Raw genomic sequence first — 22,218 nt, forward strand, 5'->3', positions numbered from 1 at the left:
GTCCACTGAGTCAGTGATGCCATCCAACCATCTGATCCTCTGTCATCCCCTTCTTGTCCCACCTTCAATCTTCCCCAGCATCAGGGTCTTTTCAAATGAGTCAGCTCTTCGCATCAGGTGGCCAAAGTATTGGAGTTTCAGCTTCAACATCAGTCCTTCCAATGAACACTCAGGACTGATCTCCTTTAGGATGGACTGGTTAGATCTCCTTGCAGTTCAAGGGACTCTCAAGAGTCTTCTCCAACACCACAGTTGAAAAGCATCAATTCTGCGGTGCTCAGCTTTCTTCACAGTCCAACTCTCACATCCATACATGACTACTGGAAAAACCATAGCCTTGACTAGATGGACCTTTGTTGGCAAAGTAATGTCTCTCCTTTTTAATATGTGGTCTACGTTAGTCATAAATTTTCTTCCAAGGAGTAAGCATCTTTTAATTTCATGGCTGCAGTCACCATCTGCAGTGATTTTAGACCCCCCAAAAATAAAGTCGGCCACTGTTTCCACTGTTTTCCCATCTATTTGCCAAGAAGTGATGAGACCAGATGCCATGATCTTAGTTTTCTGAATGTTGAGCTTTAAGCAAACTTTTTCACTCTCCTGTCTCACTTTCATCAAGAGGCTTTTTAGTTCCTCTTCACTTTCTGCCGTAAGGGTGGTGTCATCTGCATATCTGAGTAATTGATATTTCTCCCGGCAATCTTGATTCCAGCTTATGCTTCTTCCAGCCTGGCATTTCTCATGATATACTCTGCATATAAGTTAAATAAGCAGGGTGACAATATACAGCCTTGACGTACTCCTTTTCCTATTTGGAACCAGTCTGTTGTTCCATGTCCAGTTCTAACTGTTGCTTCCTGACCTGCATACAGGTTTCTCCAGAGACAGGTCAGGTGGTCTGGTATTCCCATCTCTTGAAGAATTTTCCACAGTTTATTGTGATCCACACAGTCAAAGGCTTTGGCATAGTCAATAAAGGAGAAATAGATGTTTTTCTGGAACTCTCTTGCTTTTTCGATGATCCAGCGGATATTGGCAATTCGATCTCTGGTTCTCTGCCTTTTCTAAATTCAGCTTGAACATCTGGAAGTTCACGGTTCACATATTGCTGAAGCCTGGCTTGGAGAATTTTGAGCATTACTTTACTAACATGTGAGATGAGTACAATTGTGCGGTGGTTTGAGCATTCTTTGGCATTGCCTTTCCTTGGGATTGAAATGAAAACTGACCTTTTCCAGTCCTGTGGCCACTGCTGAGTTCACCAAATTTGCTGGCATATTGAGTGCAGCACTTTCAGAGCATCTTCTTTCAGGATTTGAAATAGCTCAACTGGAATTCCATCACCTCCACTAGCTTTGTTCATAGTGATGCTTCCTAAGGCCCACTTGAATTCACATTCCAGGATGTCTGGCTCTAGGCGAGTGATCACACCATCGTGGTTATCTGGGTCATGAAGATCTTTTTTGTACAGTTCTTCTGTGTATTCTCGCCACCTCTTCTTAATATCTTCTGCTTCTGTTAGATCCATACCATTTCTGTCTTTTATTGAGCCCATCTTTGCATGAAACATTCCCTTGGTATCTCTAAGTTTCTTGAAGAGATCTTTAGTCTTTCGCATTCTTTGTTTTCCTCTATTTGTTTGCATTGATCGCTGAGGAAGGCTTTCTTATCTCTCCTTGCTATTCTTTGGGACTCTGCAGTCAAATGGGTATATCTTTCCTTTTCTCCTTTGCTTTTTGCTTCTCTTCTTTTCTCAGCTATCTGTAAGGCCTCCTCAGACAGCCATTTTGCTTTTTTGCATTTCTTTTCCATGGGGATGGTCTTGATCCCTGTCTCCTGTACAATGTCACAAACCTCCATCCATAGTTCATCAGGCACTGTGTCTATCAGATCTAGTCCCTTAAATCTATTTCTCACTTACACTGTATAATCATAAGGGATTTGATTTAGGTCATACCTGAATGGTCTAGTGTTTTCCCTACTTTCTTCAATTTAAATCTGAATTTGGCAATAAGGAGTTCATGATCTGAGCCACAGTCTGCTCCCAGTCTTGTTTTTGTTGACTGTATAGAGCTTCTCCATCTTTGGCTGCAAAGAATATAGTCAGTCTGATTTCGGTGTTGACCATCTGGTGATGTCCATGTGTAGAGTCTTCTCTTGTGTTGTTGGAAGAGGGTGTTTGCTATGACCAGTGCATTCTCTTGGCAAAACTCTATTAGCCTTTGCCCAGCTTCATTCTGTACTCCAAGGCCAAATTTGCCTGTTACTCCAGGTGTTTCTTAACTTCCCACTTTTGCATCCCAGTCCCCTATAAGGAAAAGGACGTCTTTTTTGGGTGTTACTTCTAAAAGGTCTTGTAAGTCTTCATAGAACCATTCAACTTCAGCTTCTTCAGCATTACTGGTTGGGGCATAGGCTTGGATTACTGTGATATTGAATGGTTTGGCTTGGAAACGAACAGAGATCATTCTGTCGTTTTTGAGATTGCATCCAAGTACTACATTTTGGACTCTTTTGTTGACCGTGATGGCTATTCCATTTCTTTTAAGGGATTCCTGCCCACAGTAGTAGATATAACGGTCATCTGAGTTAAATTCACCCATTCCAGTCCATTTTAGTTCCCTGATTCCTAAAATGTCGACTTTCACTCTTGCCATCTCCTGTTTAACCACTTCCAATTTGCTTTGATTCATGGACCTAACATTCCAGGTTCCTATGCAATATTGCTCTTTACAGCATCAGACCAGGCTTCTGTCAACAGTTACATCCACAACTGGGTATTGTTTTTGCTTTGGCTCCATTCCTTCATTCTTTCTGGAGTTATTTCTCCGCTGATCTCCAATAGCATATTGGGCACCTACCGACCTGGGGAGTTCCTCTTTCAGCATCCTATCGTTTTGCCTTTTCGTACTGTTCATGGGGTTCTCAAGGCAAGAATACTGATGTGGATTGCCATTCCCTTCTCCAGTAGACCACATTCTGTCAGACCTCTCCACCATGACCCGTCTGTCTTGGGTGGTCCCACATGGCATGGCTTAGTTTCATTTAGTTAGACAAGGCTGTGGTCCATGTCATCAGATTGGCTAGTTTTATGTGATTATGGTTTCAGTGTGTCTGCTCTCTGATGCCCTCTCGCAAAACCTACCATCTTACTTGGGCTTCTCTTACCTTGGACTTGGGGCATCTCTTCACAGCTGCTCCAGCAAAGCACAGCCACTGCTCTTTACCTTGGATGAGGGGTATCTCCTCAAGGTCACCCCTCCTGACCTTGAACGTGGAGTAGCTCCTCTCAGCCCTCCTGCGCCCAGCGCAGCCACCACTCCTTGGACGTGGGGTTGCTCCTCTCGGCCGCCGCCCCTGACCTCGGATGTATCTACTCCACGCCCAAGGTCAGGGGCAGCGGCCGAGAGCACCAGGCTATGATGGTGCAGGAGCAGCCGAGAGGAGCTACCCCACATCTGAGGTCAGGGACGGTGGCTGAGAGAAGTTGCACTCAATATGCCAGCAAATTTGGGAAACTCAGCAGTGGCCACAGGACTGGAAAAGGTCAGTTTTCATTCCAATCCCAAAGAAAGGCAATGCCAAAGAATGCTCAAACTACTGCACAAATGCACTCATCTCACATGCTAGCCAAGTAATGCTCAAAATTCTCCAAGCCAGGCTTCAACAGTATGTGAACTGTGAACTTCCAGATGTTCAAGTTGGATTTAGAAAAGGCAGAGGAACCAGAGGTCAAATTGCCAACATCCGCTGCATCATCAAAAAAGCAAGAGAGTTCCAGAAAAACATCTATTTCTGCTTTATTGACTACGCCAACATCTTTGACTGTGTGGATCACCACAAACTGTGGAAGATTCTGAAAGAGATAGGAATACTAGACCACCTTACCTGCCTCGTGAAAAATCTGTATGCAGGTCAAGAAGCAACACTTAGAACTGGACATGGAACAACAGACTGGTTTCAAATCGGGAAAGAAGTAAGTCAAGGCTATATATTGTCAACCTGCTTATTTAACTTATATGCAGAGTACATCATGCAAAATGCCAGGCCAGATGAAGCACATGCTGGAATCAAGATTGCCAGGAGAAATATCAATAACCTTAGATATGCAGATGACACCACCCTTATGGCAGAAAGTGAAGAACTAAAGAGCCCCTTTATGAAAGTGAAAGAAGAGAGTGAAAAAGTTTGCTTAAAGCTCAACATTCAGAAAACTAAGATCATGGCATCTGGTCCCAATACTTCATGGGAAATAGATGGGGAAACAATGGAAACAGTGGCAGACTTTATTTTCTTGGAAGCCAAAATTACTGCAGATGGTGAGTGTAGCCATGAAATTAAAAGATGCTTGCTCCTTGAAAGAAAAGCTATGACCAACCTAGAATGCATATTAAAAAGCAGAGACATTACTTTGCCGACAAAGGTCCGTCTAATCAAAGCCATGGTTTTTCCAGTAGTCACATATGGATGTGAGGTTTGGACTATAAAGAAAGCTGAGTGCCGAAGAATTGATGCTTTTGAACCATGGTGTTGGAAAAGACTCTTGAGAGTCCCTTGGACTGCAAGGAGATCCAACCAATCCATCCTAAAGGAAATCAGTCCTGAATATTCATTGGAAGGACTGATGCTGAAGCTGAAACTTTGGCCACCTGATGCAAAGAACTGACTCCTTGGAAAAGACCCTGATGTGGGAAAGGTGGAAGGCAGGAGGAGAAGGGGACAACAGAGGATGACATGGTTGGGTGGCATCACCGACTCTATGGACATGAGTTTGAGTAGGCTCTGGGAGTTGGTGATGGACAGGGAAGCCTGGTGTACTGCAGTCCATGGGGTCACAAAGAGTCAAACACGACTGAGCAACTGAAATGAAGTGCTTACTCTATGCCAGGCGTGTAGTGCTCAGTGTTCACATGCACTGTTATCTCAGAAAAGCTTCATGACAAACACAAGTGGTAGTTATAATTCTAATGATTCCTATTTTACAGAGGATACTGAGACTCAGAAAGTTAGTCAAGGTCATCTATCCAGGAAGTGGAAAAGCAAAGATTTGAACCCAAATTTGTTGGTTCCCAAAATTCATGTTTATAACTATCATGTTGTACTGCTGTAACAGTTGAGGATATCATCAAATGCCTCAACATTACCCAGGAGGTTGATAACCTCCCCGTTGGGATATAATACCCTGTGCCCATTCACCTTCTGTTCTTAGCAGAATGCAGAGAAAGTTTGACAACTAACTCCCCAAGGCAGTGAAGTGCAGTGGAAAGAACCCAGACAAGGGTATATTTTCTAGGTCCACCCTTCATGGTTATGATTCTTAGTTTAGGTTCACTCATGCCCCCTTGTCCCCCACATTTGTATCTGTATAATAAACCTTAATTATACCTGGGTGTCTTAGCTAAGGCACTGTTGATTGTAAGTGATAGAAATAAAGCCAATTCAACTTTTCATTTAGCACAGTCCTTGGCAAATAGTGGAAGCTCCATAAATATGTGTTACATGAATAAGTGAGTATCTTAAGAAAATAGGGGACTTCCCTGGAGGCCCAGTGGTTAAGAATCTGCCTCACAATGCTGGGAACATGAATTTGATCCCTGGGCAGGAAACTAAGATCCCACATGCCACAGAGCAGCTAAGCCCACACACTGCAACTATTGACCCTGTGCACTCTGGATCCTGCATGCTACAACTAGAGAGTCCATGCACCACAAGGAAAGAGTCCATGTGCTGCAACTAAGGCTCGATACAGCCAAATAAATACATAATTTTTAAAAAAAGAAAATAGGAAGGGTATCAGAAGGATACTGGGGCATCTGGTAGTGTCAAAGCGAAATCTGAACATCAAAGCCCAAAAAGATCAGGTTATAGGCAGGTCTCGTGATGCCCAAAGGAGGAGTCCATGGCAGAGGGTAGTCAAAAACTGCATCTGCCAGCTTCTCCTAACACACCTCTCCCTGAGCCTGGCAATGCCTGGAGAGTGATCTGCTACGTATGTATGTATGTATGTGTGTGTTTGTGTGTGTGTGTGCATTCGGAAGGTTATGACCTCATGAAATGGGTTATAGATATGTAAGGCTAAAACGGATGGAAAACAGAGGTTTCATTTAGGCTCTAGTTCCAATGAAGATTCAGAACAAGCACAGCTGCTCATCTTCTACCCAAGAATGTCTCCAAAGGAACCCAAAGGAATTAGAAAGGAAAGACTAAAAAGCCAGGAGAAACTTATGAAGGTGAGGTGCTGTTTTGAACCGGAGAGGAGGGTGGCAAGTCAAGGTGGCTTTAGACTGCGCAGGAGGCAGTCCAGCACAGTAGTGAAAAATATAAAAGAGAGGGGGAAATGTTAGGAGTGCTGGTTTTACTTTTTCCTAGTCATAGCTTCGAGAAAAACCTATGGAGACTCAACTCTCTGGTCTAGATATCCTCAGGAGTAAAATCACAGCATTGCAGGAGTCCTGTGCTTAGAAGAGGCTGAGGCAAGCAGAGGGAGTCACTGACTATTGGCAGTTACCTCCTCTCCTGCCCTGTCTGAACCTCCAGGGCGTTACAGTGTAAGGAGCGTGTCCCTCCCAACCAGCAAAGGGTTAAAACCTGACTTGAGTATTGTCTTGGGGAAATGTTCTCTGATGTCTGGGGCTCCCACCCTAAGGCTCACCTCCCCCTGCTCACTGAATTCATTGAAATTGGAAAGGAGGGATCTGGTCTCTTACCGCAAGCATTGCCCAAGGGAGTTGCCAATATTCCCAAGAAAAAATGAGCTCACAAGCCAAAATAACAAGACAGTTGAGAACCACAGACGTTTCCATTGTAAATAGAGTTATCTTTCTGGGACCAGAGGTGAAGGCTGGGCAGAGGACTGAGATTCCACCACTGGGGGGAGGTGAAGAAAGGGGGCTGGTGTCATTATCAAGCACATGCCTTATGGTAGGTACTGGATAAACTGCTATGTAAGTCTTCCTAAAGAAGGTCATCTTGCTTAATGCTAACTTGTATCCTTTGAAATGGGACTTGCAGCTCCCACTTGACAATGAGAAGCTGAGGATCAGTGTGGTCAACTGGTTTACTGAAGGCCATCCAGTTTACAAATAGCACCACTGGAATTTTAAGCTAAACCTGAGGTCTTGGAAATCCAGGTTCATGTCACTTCCTGATTGTGTGAACTTGACCATGTCAGTTAATTTCTCTGATTTAACTCTGTTTTTGGCAGAACAGGGATGAGAAGTGTATCTAATTCATCAGGTTGTGGTAAGAGCACACTGAACTTAGACCAGCTCCTGACAATTACTTAGTACTCAATAAAGATAGCTTGTTATTTCTATTATCCTCACCTATATGTTCCCCTTCCTGGAGAAGGGGATGGCCTGGTGGGCTACAGTTTATGGGGTCACAAAGAGTCGGACATGACTGAGCGACTAACACATGAACATATGTTCCTCTTAACAGTCTCCCTTGGGTAAAAGGTAATAAATCACTTCTCTTACCTTTTCAATTTAATTTTTATTTTATATTGGAGTATAGTTGATTTACAATGTTGTGTTAGTTTCAGATACTCAACAAAATGATTCAGTTATCCATACATATATCCATTCTTTTCCAGATGCTCTCCCCATACAGGTTAAAAAATATTGAGTAGAGTTCCCTGCACTACTGTAGGTCTTTGTTGATTTTATATTCTATATATTTTATTATATATTTTAGTGTGTATATGTTAATCTCAAGCTCCTAATTTATCCCTTCCCCCTAATCATCTCTCTTCTTGTTTAAATAACAACCAGTTGGTATTGTTACTTTTGCTTCTTAGATAGGAAGTCTACCCACATGGTCTAGAAGAGAAGAAGCAGACTTGAGTTCTGAAATCAAACCCCAATCCTTTAGCAGAAGTCTCAAACTAAGAGATTAAACCCTCACTTAGTTAAAAAAAAGATCCTTCCAAGTGCCCAAAGGATACAGCCATTATCCCAGAAAGGATTTCATCCCCAGATGGTATCTTATTTTATCCAGAAACGGTCACAGGACAACACTGAAATATAAAACATTGAGAAGTGACTTCTTAACTAATTGACTATCTATGCAGTGGAATATTATGAAACTCTCACTACTTACCAGTTCAAAGGTGTTAAAGCAGAATACACACACACACAGAGGCACTTTTGAAAATGTTCAGTGCAAAAAATACAAAACAAGGGTCAGACCATGATGCAACTATGGGAAAATATAGCTGTCTATGAGAACAGACAAAGATAAGATTCAGTAAGGTATGTTAATGTCCAGGAATATAGGTAATACTTAGAAATGTTTTTGAAGTAATAGTACTTTCAATAGAAATGTGAAACATTGACGAATAGACCATGTTTTATATTTATATTAAAAAATCATGGGGATTGCCTGGTGATACAGTGGTTAAGACACCACACTTTCACTGCCAAGGGTCCAGGTTTGATCCTGGTTGGGAAACTAAGATCCCACAAACCATGGGGCCAAAAAAAAAAAACAACAACATATTACACCAATGTAAACCTAATGCATTCTTCTTTTGCAGGAGATTAAAACGTATGTAATCTAACATAGATTCACCATATCCATACAAAACACAACATCACCTATATACATACCTATAGAAATTTACAGAAGGGCAAGTGAATTCATAACTATAACTGAATTAGGATGCTGTTGCTAGTCAAGAACCCCTCAATGATTACCAGGAAGAGAGGACCTACTATGTGCCAAGTACTTTGCAGAGTTTCCCATGGAATCCCCATGTTATCCCTACAATGTGTGTATCACATTCACATACAGATGGGGAGGTGAGACTCAGAGAAATGAAGCGACCTGCCCAGCATCACACAGCTTGTGAGTGTGGCTTCACCTCACCACACTGTGATACTCATCAGTTTCAGGCACAATCAGAGACAAGATCAGTGGGTTTGCAGGTTTCTTTCTATCAACCTCAACCTCCCCTCACAGTCTCTTTGCAAGGCAGCCCACGTCCTCCCTTTATCAGAGGGTGATTCCTTCCCCCTGCCCTCCCAGGCTGAGCTCCTCATCTCTGGCACTGGGCCAGGCAGGAGAAGACCCTTAAGAAATGATGGAGCAAAGAGACAAGAATTTCCAAGTCTTCCCTGATGGCTCCCCCATGACATGAAGACCCCGAGTTAGCACAAAGGTGCCTGCCACACAATGGCAGTCATGTACCTGTTGCTGTGAGTGGTGGAAATGTCACCTAACCACAGATGCTGTCATATGATTGATACGACTGATATGAGTGGAAATTTTGAAGGAAAGAACAAGATAATACCAGAGAAGGTATCAGAAATATACACAGTGAGGGACTTCCCTGGTGGTCCAGTGGCTAAGTCTCTGTGCTCCCAATACAGGGGTCCTGGGTTCAATCCCTGGTCAAAAAATGAGATCCCACATGCCATAACTAAGGCCTGGTGCAGTCAAATGAATAAATAAATAAATATTTTTTAAATAAAAGACTGTTTAAAAAGAAATAGTCATGGTAAAATGGATCTCTCCCTCAGGAGCAGGCTTTAGTCTGGAAATTATGCTGGGCCACCTGGTCAATGCATGATCAGGATCTGGTATATAACATTGTCAAATTAAACACTGAATAGATGTTCCTTAAATGGATGGGTTAATTCTGATTATTTCCTGAATCCATGCAATTCGGCTTCAAAATCCCACCGGCATACTAAAATCAACATGCCCCAAGCTTAATTCATTATCTCCTCCTTTGTCCCCAAACCTTCCCCTCATCTTGTATTCCCACACACAGGTGAAGGAGGCTTGGTCCATTGGTTATCCAACCAGAGTCTAAGCTGTCACCCTTGACTCCTTCCTCTCCCTCATCGGCCTCATCTCACCAGTCACTGAATCGTGGCAGTTCTCTGTCTTAAATATCATTAAACCCTTCTGTCTCTTCTCCAAGCCTGGAGGTAACCATTTTGTTTAATAGCCAGTATCATGACTGAGATCTTAGGCTTAGCATCCAGACTACCTTGACCACTATATGCCAGCTTGTGCCCATCAGTAGACCACTCAGCTTTGAGAACCATCACTTTTCTCACCTGTAAGATGAGAAGAATCATAGAGGATCACTGGGTAATGATCACATGGTAAAGAATCTGCCTGCAATGTGGGAGACCTGGGTTCAATCTCTGAGTCAGGAAGATCTCTGAAGAAGGGAAGGGCTCCCCAGTGCAATATTCTTGCCTGGAGAATTCCATGGAAAGGGGAGCCTGGTGGGCTACAGTCCATGGAGTCACAAAGAGTCGGACATGACTGAACTACTAACATTGTCACTTTTCAAGAGGACCACTATGAGAATTAAATGGGAGCAAATAGGTCACCTCCTTCTTCCTTAATACAAGGTACTATTGACTATTCCCTTGCTTCAAGTCCTGACCTTTTCTTCCCCAAATAGCCAGAGGAACCAATCTGAAATGCAAGTCTGCTCTGTCACTCACAGCTCCTAGTGGGAAAAGCCTGCCATGGGGAGTCATAAAATCCTGAACTGCAACTCATGGATGCCCGTAAAAGCCAGTTACTTTGATTTTCTCACCTCCTCAATATCTTCATTCCGAAACATCACTAGACATCATTGTATGCTGAGGGTTAAATGTGATAACACATGGAGAGTCCTTAGCCCTGGATCGTACTGGGCACTCAGTGAATCAGAGCTCTTCTTCCTTCCCTCCTCCCTTGTCAGAGGCGAGGAAAAGGGCAGGGAATGTGGGATGAAGTCAGTCAGTCTCTGGGAAGAGAGACCATGATCAGTGGAGAAAATAAAGGTGACTACTGATGAGTCATCAACCCATCTTAGGAACCCACCCTGCTTCATCCAGACCGCCCTCCTGTAAAGCAGAGGTTCCCAATGCTGACCATTCATCAGAAGCCTTGGCAGACCTGGTAAAGCAACAGCTTCCATTGCCCATCACACACTATTCTCAAAATCCCCATGTGGGAGGCCTGGGAATCAGCATTTAAATGTAATCCTAGGTGATCCCATGGAGCACTGCTCAGTTTTTGGCTTTGCTTAGTAAGGGCTTTGGGTCTTCCCAGGTGGCACTAGTGGTAAAGAATCTGCCTGCCAATGCAGGAGACATAAGAGATGAGATCCCTGGGTCTGGGTCCAAGAAGCTCCCCTGGAGAAGGAAACGGCAACCCACTCCAGTACTCTTGCCCAGAGAATCCCATGGACAGAGGAGCCTAGTGGGCTACAGTCCATGGGGTCACACAGTTGGACATGACTGAGTGAGCACATTCACATGTATATTTATGTATATGTATATACATACATCTGTATGTATGTGTATATATAGTGTATAAATATGTGCAAATGTATGTGACTATATAATTTGTATACATGTGTATGTGTATGTATACATACATATTCATATCTATATATGTACTGATAAATATATGCATCTGTATATACTGTATGTGTAAATATATATACACTGGAGAGAGTGTGTATGTGTGTGTACCCTCACAGTAGCCCTTATTATCAGCCCTTTTAAAAATTAGAGAAACAGAGGGTCAGAGAGGTTAATTAACTTGCCAAGATCACAAAGCCAGATTTGACTCCAAATGTTCATGACTGTGAAACCCACGTTCTTTCCACTCTGTTTTCTCTCCTAAAAACAACTCAAAAATATATACATGACAGATCTAGCTCCCTGAAACATTTCTTCTAAATTATATGTACATTGACTCCAGGAGTTCCCCAAATGTGTCTTACCAAAGCCAAAGATTAGAGAGTCCCTTGGACTGCAAGGAGAACCAACCAGTCCATCCTAAAGGAAATCAGTCCTGAATATTCATTGGAAGCACTGGTGCTGAAGCTGAAACTGCAATACTTTGGCTACCTGGTGCGAAGAGCTGACTCATTTGAAAAGACCCTTATGCTGGGAAAGATTGAAGGCAGGAGGAGAAGGGGACGACAGAGGATGAAATGGTTGGATGGCATTACTGACTTGATGGACATGAGTTTGAGTCAGCTCCGGGAGTTGGTAATGGACAGGGAAGCCTGACGTGCTGCAGTCCATGGGGTCGTAAAGAGTCGGGCATGACTGAGTAACTGAACTGACTAAGTGAAACCCAAAGATGGGGGAGTGAGGAGGCAGTGAGCTCTGGGCATTACCAGGTAGCCCAGGTGTGCCAGGCCATGAGACCAGAAAACCAGTGCCCAGTGAGCTACTTGACCACCTCAAACCCCTGGTTCCTAACACTTGTCTGTCTGCCATATGTTAGGACTACCTAATCTATAACAGAACATTTAGACTCCCACACAAGGGCTCAGGAAAAAGTGTTTGCACTTAAGAATATGGAGCAATAATTCCCTTTTTGTTTCTATTGAAACTTTGCACGTTACAAATTGCCTCTTTGCAGACTTTAAATAATGCATGACTCTCCAGTGATTATAGAATGGAGATTTTTTTTCCCCCTACAATCTCCTGTGGTCTATTACTGGTCTCTGGGATTTTCATAATCTTAGTCATCTTCCGTTTAGCATCTCTGGCCTGCTGTGCACACAGCAAGGTGGCTTATTCAATAATCCAGCTGCTTGCAACATGTGGCAGGTGGGTGGTTTCCGGCTAAACAGGTGAGGAAACCACATTCTTGACTGGGTACCCCAGTTGATGGTAACTTCCATGTAGGCAGAGTCCGGTGTTTGAAGGGCTTAAAGGCATGGGGCCGCACCCTTAGCATGGTACTTGACACAAGGCAGGCACTTCATATTGATTGAATGAATAACAAATGGAAGAATGAGTGTTAGGAGGTTATATTGTAACTATCCAATGTAGAGTCTGACCCCAGGTCTGCAACTCTGTGGTCCATATTCTTTCTGCTATATTTTGCCACCTTGCCACTATATTTTGTTTTCTGTCGTCCTTTTTCTTCAATCACATTTTTCAAAACTTGCTGTGTGCCATTTATTTTTTAGCTGAGAAGAGATTTACATTTTCATAGTTCATATGTTAGTTTTCATGAGTGTCATTTCTCTGGGCTTTCACTTTTCACTTTTGATTGCCATATTCAGAATTTCACACTTCTCCAGGGATTAACTGAGGGGTTGGGGTGAGAAGGGCAGTCAACGGTACTGCTTCCGTGGGCAATGGCCTGTTTATGGGCTGCTGGTCTGAGGGGCCCTAGGCCTCCATGTCCTTCGTTGGCATGGATAGCAGGCCCAGCACCCAGACCTTCTCTGCCAGCATCCTACCACACCCTCCCACTTGGGGGATGGATGACTAGTCGGCTCTATTCATCAGGACAGGCTGAGATATTCCCAGAAATCCCCAATCTCGTTGGCTTATAATGAGCAGTGGTCTGTTGCAGCATGGGGCTTCCAAGGGTTCTGCTCCACCCCGAGGCAGGTGGAGAGGCCGCCGTCTGGAACACTGACAGTTACCATGGTGGAGGGAAAGAGAACTTTCCGGGGTCTCACACCAGCAATTAAATACTTGACCCAGAAATGACATATGTCACTTCCACTTATGTCTTGATGTCCAGAGCCATTCATATGATCCCATCCAACCACAGAGAGGCCAGGAAATGCAGCACCACCGGGGGCCCAGAAAGGAGAGCCAGAAACAATGGATGAACTTCACGAATGATGGCACATTCGCCAAGACCATGCCCTACTCAAAATCCTTCCCAGCTCTTTCTCCCCACCAAGTTCAAGTATGAGCTCCAGAGCAGAGCATATGAGACGTTCCAAGTGTGGCCCCTACCTGCTCTACCAGCCTTGTCTCCACTGCTCCCCCACAGTACCTCCAGTCTCCCAAGACCCAGAGGGTTGTCCATGCTTGTGCCTTGAACTCTTCCCATCCCCTGATCTGTCTATGAACTCACTTATGAAGACTTGGGGCAGACGGTTCCTCTTCTGATATCTCCATTTAGAGATGAATGCCCACTTCTGCCCTCGTTAATGCATTGTTCATTGTTATCTGGCCCCTTCTGTGTCTTCATGTGTACATGCCCTTCACCACTCAGACCCCATGGAACAGTGGCTTTGTGCTATTCATTTCAGAATGTGCTTGTGTGCTAAGTCGCTTCAGTCATATCTGACTCTTTGCAACCCTATGGACTGTAGCCCCCCAGACTCCTCTCTCCATTGGGATTCTCCAGGCAAGAATCCTGGAGTGGGCTGCTGCGCCCTCCTCCAAGTGATCTTCCCAACCCAGGGATCAAACCTGCAACTCTTAAGTCTCCTGCATTAGCAGGTGGGTTCTTTACCTTCAAGTGCTACCGGGGAAGCCCCATTTCAGAATATTCAGATCTAAAACCATCCTCAGTTTAAAGGAGATATTCAGCATATATTTCTTGAATATTTGGTGATGATTACTTTAATAGCACCTACTATTGTATGTCTTATTAACCTTTAATAACATTACAAGTCATTATGGTTTATGACTTCTATACTTTTCCAAAGAATGGGCCACCTGGGTCATGTTGCTGTATCTTGAGACCTTCTCCATGGCTATTTGGCTGCACAATGAGATTTGACCTTGAGATTCAGGAAAGTATGTCACAGAGAAGAAAGTAGACTCTGATCTACGATAAAGCGCTATCATACTCGGACTTGGAAAGCCTCATTGTCACCAAGACACTCATGGCATGACTCCCATAACTTAATACTCTTCTAGAAGATGGGTGTGGGAGGTGATACTGGGAACCTGTGCCTGGAGAGAAGGGAACTACGTGACCTTGTGAATTAGCTATGCCTCCTCTGGTGGATTAGATACATCATACTGATACATGAAGAGAAAATAATTTACATGCACGGGAGCATCTCCTGGAAACCAACTGAATCTTAGGGACAAAAGGAAGCAGGACTTGAGTGATACTTGAATTTCACCTTCGCTCTGGCCTGTCTCCTTTTCTCTCTAGGTTGCCTTGAACCTTCTTTCTCTATAGACCAGCTTCCTCCTCTTTCCACTCCACAGGGTGGAAAACCAGATGTTAGCAAGTTAATGTCTTCATACACAACAATCCAGACCATGAGGGAGACTGCGTAGCTCTCTTGGATCCAAATCTAAAAGTCTCAGGAAAAGGATACCTTGGCCCAGCCAGGGTCTAGAGTCCACTCCTAGACCAATCAACTGTGTCCAGAAGCTGGTATCCCATTGTGACTGAGCTGCTCCCACCATGCAGAGGGAGAAGGTCCAGGTTACCAAAAGTCATCTTGACCCAGAACCCCTTAAGCCATTGGAAGGAAACAGCATTGAGGAATGGCTCTCGACACCAGAGGATAGAAAGCACAGCAGTTCTGAGTGCACAGCCATCATGAGGGGCACTTATCAAAAATACAGATTCCAAGGTCCTGTCCCTGGTAAGTTTGATTCAGCAAGTCCGGGCTCGAGCCAGAGCATCCACAGTTCAGACAAGCATCTCAGGTAATTCTGATGCATTTCTGGATTTAGGAGAAGCTGGCTTAGCTTGTGTTTCAAATTCAATTTTATGTCTCTGTTTTATTCATTTCTGTTTTTGGGTTTATTACTCTTTCCACTTGCCTTTCACTTGATAATTTGTACTGTTTCTGGGTTATTTAGGTAGAGACTTAATTCCCAGTTTTTCTTCTTTCTCACTGTTAGAGACCATCACGCGCAATATTTTTTTTCCTCTAAGTACCAGCATGACAGCATCCCATAGATTTATATGATATGCTGTGTTTATATCTTTGTTCTTTAAATACTCTGTTCTGAATTGCTTCCCTTTCTGTGGTTTTATTTAGGAGCACCAACTTCTATGCGACTGGCTAACCCCTTCTGGTTTGTGAGATTTATTCCTGATTTCATTGAAGTGCAATTTTAGGATATGGAAGGCGAAATGTCTCTGCCTTTTCTTACTGAATAAGTATCTTTGTTTCCTGAGAAGTGGTGCACTCCATGAAGAATCTATTCAGGAAGGCTAACCGGTCAAGTTCAAGATTTGGGTGTTGCTACCCTATACTCCATCCCATCGAACAGCCATCCTTGGTGTCACTCCTGGGTACACACACGTTTAAAATTTTGCAAGCAGGAGGTGAGAAGAGCTCCTTGGCATTGACTCCCGGCTGGGCTTCTAATTAGCTCCTTGCAAGCTTGGACTGAAGACAGGCACGCCCTGGACCTTGGTAGCATCAGTTATGCAGAGCTTGCCCTGCAGGATCAGCCAGACTTCTTTAGTTGAGTGAAAACATAGCAGGAGTTTCAAGAAGGCGTGCCATGCTCTACACCCAGGAGTACATCACAGTCTTTCAATGAAACAGAGCTGATGGGAAGTGAAAATTTTGTTAGTGGAAATAGACTTAGGGGTTGTGTCTGCTTAGCTGCTATTTGGCCCATAGAAGAATATGAGCACCATTCACCTCCTTCATCCCCCAGTCTACTTCTTCCTTATGTTTAAAAACCCAGCTCAAGAGTCAGTTCCTTTAGGAAGTATTCCCACCCCCACCCCCCCACCGCCTCTATCCCGCATCATTGATTCCTATACACACAGATCACCTAGGGTCATCCCCTTGGTCATTCCCTGCTGCCTTGTACATTTCCATCACTCCACTCTGAGCTTCCTAACGGCACAGACTGGAAACTATTTCAAGGAGAGTAATATACTCAATATCCAGTACCCAGTTCTGAATGGAGTGATGTATTAAAGGGGATGGATAGAGCATGCGTATCATCATGAGGATGTGAAATGAGATATTTATTCAGCAAATATTTATGGAGCACTTACTATGTGCCAGGCACCAGACAAACGACAGTGAACAAGAGTGTCATGATTCCTCTGGTGGGGAATGTGGGCTTCTAAACAGGCTTGTGTGTGTGTGTGTGGTGGGGGGAGGGGGAGTGGTCCAAGTAGAGGGTGCCGTGAGAGCATACAGGACTAGGCATCGCTTGCTGCACCGGAAGGTCTGGGAAGCTGCCTGGAGGAGATGGCTTTTAATATGAAGCTCTAGAGATGGGAAGTTAGCGATGCCCAGAAATGGAACAGAGAAAGACTGTTTGTGGCAGAGGGGACAGTGGGTAAAAATGTAAGAGGATGTAGCGAGTGTAATAAAAGGAGTCACATTGAGAGTGGCTGAATGTTAAGGGGAGGAAAGGAGGTTCTGGAAAGAGACATGAGAAGCTCTGGACCGTATAGGAACCTGTGAGCCATGTTAAGGGCATGCTTCAAGAGCAAAGGGACCCCACCGGAGATCTCACACTCACTTAGGCAAACCTAAGTGAGGGATGGTGGTGACTGGAGCAAGGGTGGGGGCAAGGCACATGGCTAGGAAGGGGAGAAGAGAAATATTTAGGAGATAGATGCATGGACTCCATGATTGATTGGCCACAGGAGTGAAGATAGCGGGCAGTCCAGGATGTTTGGGGGCTTCAGTGATACCATCCATCAAAAGGGAAGGAACACCTGGGAAGATGAAGGTTTCGGAGGCAGAGGACACGTGGAGAAGATGGTGAGTCAGATTTGGGCAGGTCACGTTCGCTATGTCTTTGGGTCACCTGAAGAAGACGATGTCCAACAGGCAGTTGACTGTTCATAATAACAATGCCAATAACTCAATGTAGCCCTCATGACAACCTCAGGAGGAAGGAAAATGAGGCACAGAGATGTCAAGCAACTTGTTCAAAGTCACACAGCCACTAAGAGGCAGAGGTGATTTCCCATGAAGTCATTTGGGTTCCACAGCCCATAAGAAGGAAGTAAAGCTCAGGAGAGAGGTGTCCTGATCCTGGAGGTGTAACTGGAAATTCATCTACACATGAACAGAAGGCCATCAAACCCACAGGGATGGATGTGGTTACTAAGGGCCTAAACAGCCCCCAGAGGAACACCGAAGAAGAGGAACCAAAAGATGAAACTGAGCGGGTGGCCAGAGAAGTGGGAGGGAAGCCAAGAGGGAAGGCTATTTTCAAGCCAGAGGGGAAAAAATGTGGTCTAAGAAGGAGATATTGAATAACATCACCATACGCTGCTCACCTGGAAGAGGAGAATGCAGAAATGACTGTGGGAGTGAGAAGTAAGGAAGTCTATTGTTACATTGGGAAAAAACGGTCTCTGTAGAGTTCTGGGGGCAAAATCCCTAAGCTAGTGAGTTGAGAAGTTAGTTGTAATGGAAGGAATGTGACAGCAAGTGTAGACCAGCTCTTGAATGTGCTGTTGAAGCAGGGGCTGGAGGAAGGCCATGGCCAGAGAGAGTTTCAGGCTTTGCTGAGAAGTACCTTCCCAGAGGTGGTGATAGTGGTGAAGAACCCGCCTGCCAATGCAGGAGACATCAGAGATGCAGCTTCGACCCCTGGGTCAGGAAGATCCCCTGGAGAAGGCAATGGCAACCCACTCCAGTATTCTTGCCTGGAGAATCCCATGGACAGAGGAGCCAGGCAGGCTGCAGTCCATAGAGTTTCAGAGTCAGACATGACTCAAGTGACTTAGCACTATTTTATGTTGAATATTTTAAGAATATCCAAGTCCCAAAACATCTTAAAGAAAGAAATAATTCTTCAATAGCAAAGATGGTCAAGCCTATCTAAGTGTGGATGGAAAAGAGGTAATAGAGAAGATGAGTGTGGGGATACAGGACAGAGTATCATCAGGTAAGTGAGGTCCCTGACAGGGCAAAAAGGGATGGACTCCAGGAGGAACAGATCCAAACAGGAGCAAGGATGCTGCTCCCAGGGAGACAGGCTGGGAGAGTGAAGACCATGGAGGCAGAAGAGGACCACCAGCATCCCTGGGCTTGGAGACGGTAGCATCAGTCTTCCTCAGGAGTACCCAGCAGCCCAGGTATGATGGAGGAGGAGGTGGACAGGTAGACTGAGTCAATTTGGCAGCTTTACCAGGAGAATGTAACACAAAGACAAAGGAGAAAAGGAAAATATTGACACTAAAGTGGTAGGAGACACATTCCATGGACTCCAGACAGATTAAAGGTGGTATGAATCCTCTATTGCCATCTCCACTCCTACCCACCACCTGCCTACTACACCTTTATCATGGGACTCATAGGGTCTAGTCAAGATTCTTTCTTGGTCCTCTCTCTCTGATATCCAGAGCATCCTCTGGGGGTAGGGGAGGTAGAGGCTCCAGAAAAATGACATTACTCAAAACCATCAGCCTCAGGACTACGTGACCCTTGGGGACTGTTCCCAGGCTAGGTCCATTGGAAGGAAAAGTGAGCCTTCCTTTTGTCTAAAGCTCTGAGGCCTTTGGGGAACTTTCCAGCTCGGGTCTAATTGTAATCCCTAAGTACATATGCTATGTCCCAAAGTCAATATATAGAGTTAATGCAATACTGATGTAAATCTCCCTAAGTCCTCTAATAGCATTTGACAGCTTGGAGTGTGGGACGTTCATTCTTCCAAGTGAAGACCCATCAAAGGATTCATCTTTCGATGGCCACAACAGCCCATCCCTCTGGAGCAGTCATGACATGCGATGCCAGTCGGTGGAACCATCCTAAGCTAAGTTAAAAGCAGCAAAGGTCATCAGAAGAGAGATCCCTGAGATGAACTTGAACCCCAGTAAAGCTAATGATAGGCTGACAAAGGAGAGCACCGAGGAAAGAGATTGTTATTTAATAAACATCACCGGTACAGTTGGCTAAGGGGCATGGGAGACTTCATTTAAATTCCTACAGCAGGCCTGTCAGGCTCAGACATATCATACCATTAATCTGTGACAAACCCGGAAACAAGGGACAAGCATCGCCATCCCTGTGGCCGATGAGGAGATAAATTCCCAGCTCCTGGAGAAACAGATAACATCAGGGCTCTGATGAATGGGTTCAGACACATAAGAATGGAAATTTTTGCACCACCATGTAATAAAAATAAATATCAAAAGGAAAACAGTGGCATCCATTATGTTTGTCATATCCCCCTTCCCAAGCCTGCTTACTGCCCCAAACTAATAATGGACGGGCCACGACATGACTCCCCCTGATAAGTGGTCAAAGGAGATGAACAGAAGTGCACCAAGAAACGGAGACAGTAAATCACCACGTGGAAACAGGCACCATCTCGCCAGCTAGGAAATAAAATTTAGAACCAAGCACCTTTCAGGTCCCATTACATGACTACTAAAGTCACACACACAAAAAAATAAGTGTGATGAAACCCAAGATGGGCAACCAGTGAAAACACATCCTTCAGCATTGCTTTTGAGAAAGACTGGACCAATTTACAGATGCAATCAGGCAATTGGATTGAGAGCTGTTTATATTCTCCAACCCAGCAATCCTTTCTCTGGTAACAGAGTTCGTGGTATTAGCCCCAAAGAAACAAAAACACATCTGTAGTGGTATTGCCTGTGATAAGATCAAAGAAGAGGGGCCTGACCAAGTAAAGCAAAATGGGTTAACACAGTGGGATAAGATGATGCCACTGTGAATGATGGATGTGGGGGCATGGTAGGTTCTGGAAATGTTTCTATGGAATATCCATGGTCTTCATGAGCGTGCGCCTCAAATATCTTCCTGGATATTGACAAAGAGTAGACTTTGGACTGGATAGCATTCCCTTCGAGTTTAATGCTTGCTGAAATTTTATGACAAGTTGGATACCAAATTTAGTCATTCATTCACAAATCGATGAGTATTGACCCCATGCCAGACACTAAGGATATTAAGATGAGGAAGAAATGCTTCTTAACCCTAACAGCCCGTGGTCAAAAGGGAAGATAGGCACATAGACGGACCCGCATGCAAATATACATACACACACATACATACTACAGCCGAGTGTGTGGCAAATAGTACAATAGGTATAGATACGGTGTCGTGCACAGAAGGCCAGGGGTGTGGACAGCATGACAGAACATCATAGGCAGAAACAGAATAATTCAGAGGTTGGGCAGAAGTGGCGGAAGGCAATGTTCCAGGCGGAAGGAATGGAATTGCACAGGCAGTGACCATAGAAATTCAGCGTGTGTGTGTCTGTGTGTCTGTGTTTCTGTGTGTCTCTGTGTCTGGGTATGTCTCTGTGTGTCTGTGTGTATGTCTCTGTGTGTCTGTGTGTGTGTTTGTGTGCGTGTCTCTATGTTTCTCTGTGTGTGTGTCTGTGTCTCTGTGTGTCTCTATGTCTCTGTGTGGCTGTGTGTGTGTCTCTGTGTGTCTGTATGTGTGTTTGTGTGCATGTCTCTGTGTTTCTCTGTGTGTGTGTCTGTGTCTCTGTGTGTCTCTTTGTCTCTGTGTGTCTGTATGTGTGTCTGTGTGCATGTCTCTGTGTTTCTCTGTGTGTGTGTCTGTGTCTCTGTGTGTCTCTTTGTCTCTGTGTGGCTGTGTGTGTCTCTGTGTGTGTGTCTGCATGTGTGTGTGTCTCTGTGCGTCTCTGTGTGTGTGTGTCTGTGTGTTCTCTATCACAATAGATCTGGTGAGTCTGGGATGCTTCTCTCCTGGGGCCCAGAATGGTCTTCCCAGGGTCACGTCAACCCTGCTGTTTCTCATCACTACCTTCCACTCCTGAGCCACCCCTGTTCCCCATGCATCCCCACCACACACACACGCCTTCCTGAATTAATTCAGGGCCATCTGCCCTGGGTAAAAACGACCTGGTTGTGTCGTATGCTATGTGAATAGGATTATTCTAAAGGCCAGTCTAAACAGGAAAGGATTCTGAGTCCACGTCTTATTCACGGTGGAGTGTTCTTTCTTAAAGGAATGCTTGGAAAGGATCCAAGCATGTTAAAAGGACACGTGGAACCTCAGGTGAAATTACCCTGTTACCAGTTTTCTGAATGTGCTGGCTATAGAAACTGCTGTTAATAAATCGAGTGAAGTGGGAAAAGTCAATCAGGAATGCAAGCCCCTCAGCTCATAAATATTAACAGATGTGTGGCACGTAGAATGTCATAAAGCGCTATTAGGAGAGTAAATAGCCACAGGTTGGCATTTGAGTGTCATTGTTTTGAAGTCTGTGGGTGTTATGATAATTCAACATACAGTTTCATTTGACCAGGTACAGCTTGGCATTTAGAAACTTGTATGTCTGTGAGAGGGAATGCCGAGAGCTTTGAAAAGGAAATGAGGACAAAAATCAAGAGGTTCTTATATGAAAGTAATAAAAGAAGGGGTTTGATGACATGGTATGATCACCAATACATCAGCATCAACCCATGACTTTAAAAAAACAAAAAATCCCTTCTCAGCTGAGATGACCCAGTGGCCGATGGAGACACCTTGCCTGTTACCAAGAAGAGTGGAAGCGATATCAAGACAGTCACAAGGTCAAATGCAACCAC

General features: G+C 44.4%; 1 long non-coding RNA gene across 1 annotated transcript in view; it reads left to right on the forward strand.

Moving 5' to 3' along the window:
• LOC145540838 (uncharacterized) overlaps positions 1–19,829 on the forward strand; it is a 70,393-nt gene extending 50,564 nt beyond the window's left edge. Inside the window, exon 6 of the long non-coding RNA XR_014078577.1 lies at positions 15,737–19,829. This is a non-coding gene — a long non-coding RNA (uncharacterized LOC145540838). The remainder of the gene's footprint in view (positions 1–15,736) is intronic.
• The last annotated feature ends 2,389 nt before the right edge of the window (positions 19,830–22,218 follow it).

Source organism: Giraffa tippelskirchi, chromosome 3 (genome assembly GCF_054371585.1).
Source record: "Giraffa tippelskirchi isolate mGirTip1 chromosome 3, T2T-mGirTip1v1.2.pri, whole genome shotgun sequence".
In the NCBI taxonomy this organism is placed as follows: Eukaryota; Metazoa; Chordata; class Mammalia; order Artiodactyla; family Giraffidae; genus Giraffa; species Giraffa tippelskirchi.